The 13313-nt window shown below is 38.0% G+C and overlaps 3 pseudogenes; all 3 read right to left on the bottom strand.

Moving 5' to 3' along the window:
- Window positions 1–2667: 2667 nt before the first annotated feature.
- LOC141499492 (putative E3 ubiquitin-protein ligase TRIML1) lies at window positions 2668–3771 on the bottom strand (annotated as a pseudogene).
- A 3656-nt stretch (window positions 3772–7427) lies between these two features.
- Window positions 7428–9274, bottom strand: LOC141499491 (E3 ubiquitin-protein ligase TRIM11-like; annotated as a pseudogene).
- A 2329-nt stretch (window positions 9275–11603) lies between these two features.
- LOC141499490 (E3 ubiquitin-protein ligase TRIM48-like) lies at window positions 11604–12925 on the bottom strand (annotated as a pseudogene).
- Between the last annotated feature and the right edge of the window lie 388 nt (window positions 12926–13313).

Here is a 13313-nt window from a genome sequence, read left to right as displayed (position 1 = left end):
TATGTATATTAAACATTTATATTTTAAATTTTTGGTGAGGCAGTTGGGTTTAAGTGACTTTCCAAGGTGCACACAACTAATAAGCATCAAGTGTCTGAGGCAACCATGAATTCAGGTCCTCTAGACTCAAGGGTCCATGTTCTCTTCAGTGCTCTATCTAGCTGCCCTACTTTTATATACCTCTGAAACCTTGAAGCTCCTAATTCCTTCAAGGTGTGATCTCTCATTGTTTTCAAGAGATAACAGGCATATTCATACTTTCACACTGATTCAGTCAGAGTTATTGGGAAGATTAAACAAAAATTAGGACCCCAGGAAAGAATAACAACAGAAGCCTCATAAGTCCCAACAATATAATATAGCAAAAGGAAAGAATGTCATTTTCTCTTTGATGGAGAGGCATACTTTTCAGGACTAGGGAGGTGATATTTTATGCTGCCCATATGTGGGATACTGCCTTTAGTTGAAAGTGACACTTTTCAGGGAGGATTCTTGAATGAATTGAATTTCTAAAGTAGGGTTGATTGGAATGGCAAATGGTCTTGATTTCATTCCATAGAAATACAACAAAAACATTTATTAAGTACCTACTATGAAGTACTGGGTATAAAAAGAAACAGTCCCTTCCATCAAGGAACTTAAAATCAAATAAATATCATATGAAGGAACAGTGGAGGTGCAACCAGATAGAAAATTTTTTTTAAAACTTAAAGATATATAATAGCTGTCTCCAAGTATTTAAGGTCTGTCATATGGAAAAAAATTAGATTTATTCTGTGTCTTTTCAAAAGCCAGAAATAGGAACCATGGGTTGGAAATTTAAAATAATGAAAGGGAAAACTTCCAAACAATTTAAATTATAGAAAAGTGCAGCAGGTTGGATCAGGAGATGATGAATTCTCCTTAACTGGAGGTCTTCAACTAAAGACTGAGATGACCAAAATGTATTGGTCATATTGTAGAGGAGATTTTTGTTTGGCTATGGAGTAAGGTAAAAGGGCTCTCAAACCCCTCCTAAATTTATAATCCTTTCCCCAATTTTCTCCCTTAATAGCATGTTTAGGACAGGATGGACTTGTCTTATTTGCAAATCCTATCATTTCATTTTTGTTCTCCTCATTTAATGTGCTGCTTTTGAACTCTGCCTAGAAAAGTCAGTCCTTTGCCTTGTATGTAAACAAGGGAAACTTCTTCCACTGGAGATGATTGGCAATTTTCTGGGTAATTAAAACATAGTCAGTTTCTGGGACACCAATTAACTATTGCTGGAGTTGTGAACTGATCCAATCATTCTGGAGAATGGTATATATCCTTTGATCAAAGAACTGAAAAGAATATAAAAAAAAGGAGAAGGAACAACACGTACAAAAATATTTATAGTAACCTTTTTTGTGATTTCAAGGAATTGGATATTGAGGGCATGTCATCAATTGAGGAATGACTGAACAAGTTAAAGTATATGAATTGGGTGGAATACTATTGTCCATTAAGAAATCCTGAGCAAACATGGGAGTGATAGCTAAACTTAATTGACTTGCTCATTCCATCAGTGCAACAATTGGGCACAATTTTGGGATATCTGTTATGGAGAATGCTATCTGTATCCAGAGAGAGAATTGTGGAGTTTGAACAAAGACCAAAGACTATTACCTTACTTTAAACGCCCCCCATCATTTTATTATGTAATTTTGCTACCTCTTATACTTTATGTTTCTTCCTTAAGGATATGATTTCTCTCTCATCACATTCAACTTAGATCAATATATATCATGGAAACAATGTAAAGACTAACAGACAGCCTTCTGTGGTGGGGGGGAAGGAAGCAAGATTAGGGGGAAAATTGTAAAATTTAAAATAAATAAAATCTTAAAAAAAAGAAATTGTGAGCAGGCAAATATCAGAAAATTCTGTCTATACTTACATGAACTGACGAAAAGTGAAGGGAGCAGAACCAAGAGAACATTGTACATATGAGCAACAATATTGTGTGACGATCAACTATGATAAACTTAACTCTTTTCCACAATACAAAGATCAAAGACAGTTCTAAAAGATTCATGATGGAGAATGTCATCCACAGCCTGAGAAAGAACTATGGAATCTAAATGTGGAGCAAAGCATACTGTGTTCATGTGTTTTAATTTGTTTTTCTTTCTCATGGTTTTTTAGCTTTTGTTCTGATTCTTCTTTCACAACATGACTAATATGGAAATATGTTTAAGATGATTGTTAACCAGTATAACCTCTCTCCAATTACTTGCTATCTTGGACTGAGGTATAGCTGGGAAGGAAGGGAGGAAGGGAGAAAAACTTGGAACTCAGAATCTTACAAAAAATGACTGCTGAAAACAATCTTTACATATAATTGGAAAAATGACAAAAGAGAAGAAATGCAATCACTTTAAATTTTATTTAACAATTCAACAAGAATTTATTAAATCTTAACAAATTTCTAGGCCTCTGGTATACAGAAAACAAAATGAAACCATTCTTGATGTAACATAGTTTATATTTGACTGGGGATTAAGGGAAAAGATAGAGATGAAATTGTAAAAATTATCTTTAGCAGGGAGAGTAGGTACAACTATTTTCATAAAAAAAGTAAGTTGTCTAACATTGCCTGAAGTCCAGCTAGCCAATATGTATGTAAGCCTTGATCTCTCTAAATTAAGTGCAGATTGTGAGAGAACAATCCTTTGTCTTAGAAAGACAAGGGCATGAGGTGTTCTAAGAATGGAGTAGTATGAAAAGTATAAATTAGATATCTCTTTTTCACATGATAAAATGATATCTCTCCATGTTCATGGTCGAGGAAAATGCCCACCTTTAAGTTGAACACATTGGTCAAGCGGTATTGTGTATGGGAATAAAGATTGTGCTGGGCTTCAGCATAAAGATAGTAGGAATTGTTTATCTGTCTATTCCTAAGCACAAGGAAGTCTTGAAACTCATTCGATATGGTACAGATGCCAACACACCCGGCAGTATTATTTGGTACCTCCACCTCCCGGTAATACCTCCCTGAAGTGAAGGACTGAGTCCCAAGAACTTCGGCAAACTGTTGGTCCCCCACTACAGTTGGGCATTTCCTCAAGGACACCTCCATATCTCACATTCTTCAGATCCTCAGTTATGATGAGACTGTGATCTGCTGTTGTACAATACAGAGTGATGTCCACTTTCAAATTGAAAATCCGTTCCATAAGTCCAAGGAAGGGCTAAAAAGGGATGGCTATACGAACAGACTCCATATCATTTTGGAGCACAAATTCATTCCCGTTTAATACTCCTTTCACATCCTGGAGGATATCCAGATCTGGTTTCTTACATTCCTCCTCTAATTCTGTGATCCTCTCCCTTAATTCTTGACTCTGTTGGGTCTATCCACTGATTCTCATGCTCAGGTCTTCTAAATTTGTCGACCCTTTTGTTTGCAGATATGATAGTTATGCATCCCTCTCCTCATGAAGGAATTGTATAGCCTTATGGAATCGGAGCACAATATTCTTTTTTTTTGAATGTCTATTTCCTTCTCCAACAATGCAAATTTTGTCTTCTCATTCTTCAACTACCAAGCAACATCCCCACTTTTCTTTCACAGAGAAGTCATAGTTTCTTGGAGCTTCTCCATGCAGTTCTTAGCAGCTTCATCTATACACCAGAGGCTGTGAGTCTCATGCTCCTGAGATTGAGAACAGGACACACAGATAGGGCTCTGGTCTTCCTCAGAGAACAGCTTCTTCACTTTGTGATGAACCTCACACTTGTCATGTCCTTCAGGATTCCAGAGACCACTGGGTCTTATTTTTTTGAGAATGTCAGCCAGTTTTCCAAGTCTCACATTGGCTTTGTATTGCCTCTGCTGAGAGACACTCCTGCACTCTGGACACAAGTACCTGCTTCCAGGTACTAAGGAGGCAAGAATGGCAAAAACTGTGGCCACACTGAATGAACACTGGTTTTTTTGAAGAAATTCATGTAGATGGGACAGGAGGTCTTCTGGAGGTCTTCAACTGGCCCTGGGCAAGAGGTCATTTTGCTTTGTTTCTTCTGAGATGTTTACTTCATTCTCAGAGCTCTGCCTTTTCCTCTACTTGCAGTGCACACAGTCAAGGTGAGTCTTGCCTTATCTCAACAGTTGTCATATATTTCCTTGGAACCCTGAAAAGCTGAAACTCTCACTTCCTTCCTTCCAAATGTGAATGCTCCTGGTGTTTGGCCTCTGAGCTCTGCCTTCTCCTCTGCTTTCAGTGCTCACAGAGAATCTGAGATTTGGCTTATCTCATCAGCCCTTTTATACTTCCCTGGAAGCCTGAAACCTCTCTTCTCAAGGTGTGAATTCTACTGCTTCTTCAAGGTGTGAACTGTTGGTTTTCACCACTTGTTTTGTTCTGGATCAGAACTCTGATTTTTTTTCCCTCTTCTTACAGTACACACAGAGATTCTCAAACTTCCCTCATCCCAATAGCCCGTTTATAGCTCCTTGGAACTCTGAAGCCCCTCCTTCTTTCAGGGTGTGAACTCTCCAGCTCTTTCAAGATGTGAGCTCTGCTTTTTTTTTTGTTCAGAATGAGAGCTCTGCTTTTTCCTCTCTTGCAAGTGTACACAGAGAATCTCAATCTTCCCTCATCCCAGTATCCCTGTTATAGTTCCCTGAAAGCCTGAAACCCCCTAATTCCTTCAAGATGTGATCTTTCCTGGTGTTCCACTTGTTCTATTCAGAGTTATTTTAGAGGCTAAAAGGAAGTACAATGGTTAATATTTAATAAGTTCCTACAATATATTCTAAGACCTGAAAGGGAGTGAATGAAATTGTACCTTTTATGGATAGGCATATGGTTCAGCACTTAGAAGGGGATAGCTCCTCTGCCTTGAAGTACTACTTTTTAGGGAATTCAATGAATTGCATTTCTAAAGGGTGTTTCACTGGGATGGCAAAAATTATTGGTTTCATTCCATATAATCCATAGATAACCATTTAAGTTCTGATCATGTACCAAGCCCTTTCTAACATCTTGGGAATTAAAAAAAGACCATCCCTGCCCTCAAGGAGCTTACAATCTATTAAAGATCACTTTGAAGGAATAGTGGAATATAACTAAGAGGAGGTAGAGAAATAACAACTTAGGGATATCTAATAGCTGCCTCAAAATATTTAAGACCTGTCTTGTGGGGAAAAGCTTAGGAGTTTCTTTCCAAAAGTTCAAAGTAGGAACCTGTAGTTGGAAATTACAAAGAATGAAAGGGGAAAAACTTTCTTTAAGATACACAAAAGTGGAGCAGGTTGGCCCAGTAGATAATGAATTCTCCTTAAATGGAGTTCTTCAAAAAAATACTGAGATAAACAGGTATATTGGTCTTATTGTAGAGGAGATTTTTCTTAGGCTACAAAGTCAGGTAGTAGAGCTCTCAAACCCATACTAAATTTTGAATCTTTTTTCCAATTTTCTCCCTTAATAGCATGTTTAGGACAAAGATGAACTTGCCTTATTTAGGATAGTTAATCTTATCATCATTTCATTTTTGTTCTCATTTAATGTGTCACTTTTGAACTCTGCCCAGAAAAGTCAGTCCTTTGCCTTGTACACAAACAGCTGATAGGGAAAATTCTTCCACTGGAGATGATTGGCAATTTTCTGGGTAATTAAAATATAGTCAGTTTCCAGGACACTAATTAATTTTTGTTAGAGTTGTGAACTGATCCAACTATTCTGGAGACCACTTTGGAACTACGTCCAAAGGGTTATAAAATGGTATATAATCCATTGATCAAAGATCTGAAAAGAATACAAAAAAGGGAAAAGGAACAGCATGTACAAAAATATTTATAATAACCCTTTTTTGTGGTTTCAAGGAATTAAGATATTGAGGGCATGCTATCAGTTGAGGAATGACTAAACATGTTATTGTATATGGATAGGGTGGTGAAGTATAATACCAATATTTGTATAATCCCTGTATAGAAGGGGTCCTTGATACTTTTCTGGGCCTTGAGAAACTCCTCAGAAATATAACTTTAGCCAGGCACCTTTAGGTCTGAAAATAACCTGACAGGATCCAAATGCTTGACCCTGGGGGGTCACAGATATACCATGAATTTTTTTAAGATTCACAAAGCACACTTATTAGCCTAATCATCTTGCTCTATCTGTAAAATTCCTGCTTCCTCCTAGGACTGCCTCCCGTTCCAAAGGTGTGGATGGCACCATAAGATAGTAAATTTTCACTCCCTCAAACTTGTGGGAAACTCATGAATATGTGACTCCCTCTATCTCATGCAACATGTTCAGACATCACACAAAGGCCCTGACCCTTTCCCACTCTGTATAGTCCCCTAACTATACTGAACCATATATTTACATATGTTTGTAGTAGTATAACAAAAAAATATATCTAACTTCTGCCTTTGCTTCTGTATCCTGCTTGCTCTCAGTACTCCCCACCCCCAACACTATAAAAATCCTATCCTGTGAACACTCAGGGACTGTCTGATTTGGGTACTCTTCATCCGCAAGCATTCCCAGGTAAATGAAAGATCTCCAAACTTATCAAATTTTGGTCCCCATCTCTCTCTTTGGGTTCACCAGTGGAATACTATTGTCCATTAAGAAATCATGAGCAGGAGAATATCAGAAAATTCTGTCCATACTTACATGAACTGATGAAAAGTGAAGGGAGCAGAACCAAGAGAATATTGTACACATGAAGAACAACATTGTATGATGATCAACTACGATAAACTTAACTCTTCTCCACAATAGAAAGCTCAAAAGCAGTTCCAAAAGATTTTTGATGGAGAATGTCATCCACAGCCTGAGAAAGAACTATGGAATCTAAATGTAGAACAAAGCATACTGTGTTCATGTGTTTTAATTTGTTTTTCTTTCTTTCTCATGGTTTTTTAGCTTTTGTTCTGATTCTTCTTTCACAACATAACTAATATGGAAATATGTTTAAGATGATGTTAACCAGTATAACCTCTCTCCAATTACTTGCTATCTTGGACTGGGAGATAGCTAGGAAGAGAAGAAGGGAGAAAAAATTGGAACTCAGAATCTTACAAAATATGAATGCTGAAAATAATCTTTACATATAATTGGAAAAAAAGAAATGACAAAAGAGAAGAAATGCAATCACTTTAAATTTTATTTAACAACTTAACAAGAATTTATTAAATCTCATCAAATTTCTAGGCCTCTGGTATACAGAAAACAAAATGAAACCATTCTTGATGTAACATAGCTTATATTTGACTGGGGATTAAGGGAAAAGATATAGAGATGAAATTGTAAAAGTTATTATCTTTAGCAGGGTACAACTATTTTCATAAAACAGAGGAGATAGGAAGTGGTCTAACATTGCCTGAAGTCCAGCTAACCAATACGTTTGTATTGGTTGATCTCTTGTATTGCCTTGATCTCTCTAAATTAAGTGCAGATTATGAGAGAACAATCTTTTGTCTTAGAAAGACTGAAGAAAAGGGCACGAGGTATCCTGAGAATGAAGTATTAGGAAAAGTATAAATTAGATATCTTTTTCACATGATAAAATGGTATCATTCCATGTTCATGGTCGAGGAAAATGCCCACCTTTAAGTCAAACACACTGGTCAAGCGGTATTGTATATGGGAATAAAGATTGTGCTGGGCTTCAGCATAAAAATAGTAGGAATTGTTTACCTGTCTATTCCTAAGCACAAGGAAGTTTTGAGATTCTTTTGATTTGTTATAGATGCCAACACACCAGGCAGTGTTATTTGGCACCTCCACCTCCCAGTAATATTTCCCTGAAATGAAGCATTGAGTCCCAAGAACTTGGGCAAAATCTGTTGGTCCCCTACTGTTGCTGGGTGCTTCCTCCTGAATACCTCCATATCTCACATTCTTCAGATCATCAGATATGATGAGACCATGATCTGCTATTGTGCAATCCAGAGTGATGTCCTCTCTCAATTTGAAAATCCGTTCCATAAGTCCAGGGATGGGTTGGACAGCGATGGCTATACGAACAGCCTCTATATCTTTTTGGAGCACAATTTCTTTCCTCTTTAATATTGCTTTCACATTCTGGAGCATATCCAGATCTGGTTTCTTACATTCTTCCTCTAACTCTGTTACCCTCTCCCGTAATTCTTGACTTTGGTTGGACAATCCTCTGATTCTTTTGCTCAGTCTTTCTAAACTTCTCAATCCTTTTGTTTGCAGATTTGATAGATATGCATCCCTCTCCTTATGTAGGGATTGTAGAACTTTATCAAATTTGAATAAAATATTCCTTTTTTGATTGTCCAACAATGCAAATTTAATCTCATAGTTTATGTGTCCACCAACATCCTCACTTTTCCTCCACAGAGAAGTCATAGTTTCTTGGAGCTTCCCCCTGAAGTTCTCAGTAGCCTCATCTATGCAGTAGAGGCTGTGAGTCTCATGCTCCTGAGACTGAGAACAGGACACACAGATTTGGCTCAGGTCATCCTCACAGAACAGCTTCTTCACTTTCTGATGAACCTCACACTTGCCATGTCCTTCAGGGTTCCAGAGACCACTGGGTATTAGTTTTTTGAGAATGTCAGCCAGTTTTCCAAGTCTCACATTGGCTTTGTATTCCCTCTGCTGGGGGACACTCCTGCACTCTGGACACAAGGAAAGGGTAGAGGCTTCCTGCCAGCTGCTGTTGATTCAAGAATGGTAAAAACTGTGGCCACACTGAATGGACACTGGTTTTTTGAAGAAATTCATGCAGATGGGACAGGTGACTTCTTTCTGGAGGTCTTCAATTGGTGCTGAGAAAGAGGTAATTGGCCTTGCTTCTTCTGAGATGAGTTCTTCAGCCTTAGAGCTCTGCCTTTTCCTCTGCTTGCAGTAGGGCACACACAATGAATCTGATTCTTCTCTTACCTCTACAACCCTTTTATAGCTTGCTGGAAACCTGAAGTCCTTCCTTCCTTCCTTTGAAGTGTTAACTGGACTCTTTTTCACCTGCTGTTTTCTTTTCTCTCTACTTGCTGTGCACACAGGGACCCTGAGTCTTGTCTTGTAGCTATTATAACTCCCAGGAATCCTGAAGCCCCCCTTCCCTCAAGGCGTGACTTCTCCTGGTATTCATAAGACCTGGGGTATATTCACTTCTTCATTTGGTTATACTTAGTATTATTTTGAGTATAAAATGTGGTCAGGAAGAGTGGGTCACCTCTGAACAAGAACAGAATCATAAGTCTCAACAATATAAGATCTCAAAGGGAACAAATGGGATTTTTACCTTTTATGTATCCCATATGGGGTTACTTAGTTGAAAGTGCCACTTTTTAGGGAAGAATCTTGAATATCTAAAGGAGGATTGATTAGGATGGCAAAGGGTCTTGTTTTCATTCCATCAATATATCCTTCACTGAGCATTTATTAAATACTTACTAGGTACCAGGTCCACTGTGAAGTACTGATGATACAAAAAGAGATAGTCTTGCTTCCAGGGAGCTAACAATCTAATAAAGCTCACTTGAAGGAGCAGTGGATAGTTAACCAGGGAAAGGAAAAAAAATAAAATAACTAAGAGATAATATAATAGTGTGTCTAAGTATTTAAGACATGTTATGTGGGAAAAAGCACAGGTTTACATATTTCTTTCCAAATGCCAGAAGGAGGAACCATTGATTGGAAATTACAAAGAATGAAAGGGAAAATTTCATAACAATTCAAATTATATAAGTGGAGTAGGTTGCCTCACCAAATATGAATGAATTCTCCTTAACTGGAGATCTTCAAGCAGAAAGTGAGAGAACAAACTAAAATGGTTATATGGTAGAGGAGATTTTTGTTGTGTATGAGATTTGGTTAGAAGATCAAGTACCTTCGCAATATATACTCCTTTTATCCTTTCCCTAATTTCCTCCATCAATAACATCTTTAGTGCTATAGTCCATAAATAGCATGTTTAATTCAAGGATGGGCTTGTCTTGTTTGCATGTCCTATCATTTCATTTTTATTTTTCTCATTTAGTTTGTTGCTAATGAACTCTACTCAGACAAGTCAACCCTTTGCTTAGAGGCAAACAGCTGAGGAGGAACTTTCTTTCATTGGAGATGACAGATTTTTTTTCCTGATCATTAAAATACAGTTAGTTTCTGTGACTAAGTCACTGTTCTTGGGACTATGTTCTAATCTAACCTTTTTGGAGAGAAATTTAGAACTCTGTCTAAAGGGTCATAAAACTGTATAGATTTTCATTCAAAGATTTCAAAGGGAATACAAAAAAGGGAAAAAGACCTCTATGTACAAAAATATTCCTAATACTCTTTTTGTGGTTCCAAATAATTGAAAACTGAGGACATGTCCATCAACTGAGGAGTAGCTGAACAAATGTTTGTATATGAATGGGATGGAATACTATTGCTTAACAAGAAATCATGAGCAGGCAAATTTTAGAAAATTCTGTAGAGACTTAAAAGAATTGATGCAAAGTGAAATGGGGTAGGGTGGCTAAGTGGTACAGTGAATAGAGCACTGGCCCTGGAGTCAGGAGTACCTGAGTTCAAATCCGGCCTCAGACACTTAATAATTACCTAGCTGTGTGGCCTTGGGCAAGCCACTTAACCCCCATTGCCTTGCAAAACAACTTAAAAAAACCCCAAAGTGAATGAACCAAACCAGGAGAATATTGTACCCATGAATAGCAACAATGTGTGATGATTAAATATGATAGACTATTTTCTCAATACAATGATCAAAGACAGTTCCAATAGACTTGTGTTGAAAAAGTTATCCACATTCAGACAAAGAATTATGGAGTCTAATTGCAGAAAAAAAGCATACTATGTTCAAGATTTTAATTTGTCTTTCTTTGACATGGTTTTTTTCTCTTTGGTTCTGATTCTACTTTCACAACATGGCTAATATGGAAATATGTTTTAAGACAATTGTTAATCTGTATAACTTCTGTCAGAATACTTGCTGCTTTTGTCTGGGGTTGGGTTAGAGGGAAAGTGGAAAAGAAGAAAAATGTGGAATTCAAAATTTTAAAAAAATGAATGTTAAAAATATTTTTGGAAAAAAGAAAATTCTAAAAAAGGAAAAAAAAGACAACATTTCATTTTTATTTTATATTTCAACAAGTCTTTATTAAACCTCAATAACTTTCTAGGCACCTGGTGGACAGAGAACAAAATGAAACAGTTCTTGGTATAACATAGCTTATATTTTAGTGGGGTCACAATGGAATTGGAAAAGTTATTATTTATAGCATGGAGAGTGGGTACAATGATATACATAGAATAGAATAGACAGGAATTGGAGAAACAGTGCCTGAAATCCATCTGGCCAAAAAACTATATAAATGATATCTCTCAATTAGGGGCAGATTGTGAGACAGCTATCCTTTGACTTAGGCAGAAGGAAGCAACTAGGTGGTGCAGTGGATAGAACACTGGCCCTGGGGTCAGGACAACCTGAGTTCATAATTGCCTAGTTGTGTGACCTTGGGCAAGTCCCTTAACCCCATTGCCTCTGCTTTCTCCTCTGCTTGCAGTGCACATAGGGATTCTGAGTCTTGGCTTATCCCAGAAGCCTGTGTATAAATCCCTGGAAGCCTAAACATAAATAAAAATTTTTTAAAGGCAGAAGACGGGCAGGAGGTTTCCTGAAAATGAAGTAGTAGTAAAAGTATGTATTAAACATCTCTTTTTCACATGATAAAATGATATCTCTTCATGTTCATAATCCAGGAAAAGTTCCACCTTTAAGTCAAGCATATTGGTCAGGAGGTATTGTATATGGGAATAAAGATTGTGCTGGGTCTGAGCAAAAAGATGGTAGGAATTGTTCAACTGACTATTCCTAAGTACAAAGAAATCTTGAAACTCTTTTGATTTGTTACAGATGTTTGATTTGTTACAGATACCAACACATCAGGCAGTGTTATTGTACCTCCCACTAACATCTCCCTGAAATGAAGGTCTGAGTCCTAAAAGCTTGGGCAAAATCTGTTGGTTCCCCCATTGTTGGTAGGTGCTTCTTCCTGGACATCTCTACATCTTACACTCCTCAGATTCTCAGATATGATGAGACTGTAATCTGCTGCTGTGCAATCCAAAGTGATGTCCACTTTTAAACTGAAAATTCATTCCTTTAGACCAGGACAGGGATGGACAGGGATGGATATATGAATAGGCTCTATATCTTTTTGGAGTATAAATTCATTGCTGTTTAATACTCCTTTTGTATCCTGTGGCATATTCAGATCTCTTCTTAATTCTCGACTCTGTTGGTTCAATCCAGTGATTCTCTCGCTTCGACATTCTAAGCCACTTGTCTCCTCTGCTTCAGATTTGATAGATAGGCATCCTTTTTCTCATGGAGAAATTGTACAAGTTTATGGAATTCAGGCAAAATATTTTTTGAATGTCTATTTCCTTCCTTAACAATGAAAATTCATTGTCTTATTCTTCAACTGCCGAGCAACAACCTCACTTTTCCTCCACAAAGAAGCCACAGTTTCTTGGAGCTCCCCTCCTGAAGTTCTCAGCAGCATCATCTATACACCAGAGGCTGTGAGTCTCATGCTCCTGAGATTGAGAACAGGACACACAGATTAGGCTCTGGTCATCTTCACAGAACAGCTTCTTCACTTTCTGATGAACCTCACACTTGCCATGTCCTTCAGTTTTCTGGAGACCACTGGGTCTTAGTTTTTTGAGTATGTCAGCCAGTTTTCCAAGTCTCACATTGGCTTTGTTTTCCCTCTGCCGGGAGACACTCCTGCACTCTGGGTAGAAGAAAAAGGTTGAGGCTTGCTGCCAGGTACTGAGGAGGCAAGAATGGCAAAAACTGTGGCCACGCTGAATGGACATTGGTTTTTTTGAAGAAATCCATGTAGGTGGGACAAGTGACCTCTTTCTGGAGGTCTTCAAATTGGCTCTGGGCAAGAGACCATTTTGCCTCGTTTCTTCTGAGATGATTACTTCAGCCTCAGAACTCTGCCTTTTCCTCTGCTTACAATGCACACAGAGAATCTTGAGTCTAGGCTTATCCCAGCCCTTGTATAGATGAGTCCCTGGAATCCTGAAAACCTGAAATCCTCCCTCCTTTCCTTCCTTCCAGATGTGAATGGTCCTGGTGTCCAGCCTCTGACCTCTGCCTTCTCCTGCTTGCAGTGCACATAGGGATTCTGAGTCTTGGCTTATCCCAGAAGCCCTTGTGTAAAACCCTGGAAGCCTAAAGTCTGATACCCTCAAGGCTTGAACTGCATTGTTTCTTCAAAGTGTGAGCTCTGCAGGTTTTCTTCAGGTTCAGAGCTCTGCTTTTTCCTCTTCTTACAGGGT

Source organism: Macrotis lagotis, chromosome X (genome assembly GCF_037893015.1).
Source record: "Macrotis lagotis isolate mMagLag1 chromosome X, bilby.v1.9.chrom.fasta, whole genome shotgun sequence".
Taxonomy (NCBI): Eukaryota; Metazoa; Chordata; class Mammalia; order Peramelemorphia; family Peramelidae; genus Macrotis; species Macrotis lagotis.
The sequence above is the reverse complement of the archived record's forward strand: the minus strand, read 5'-3'. Positions and strand labels throughout refer to the sequence as shown.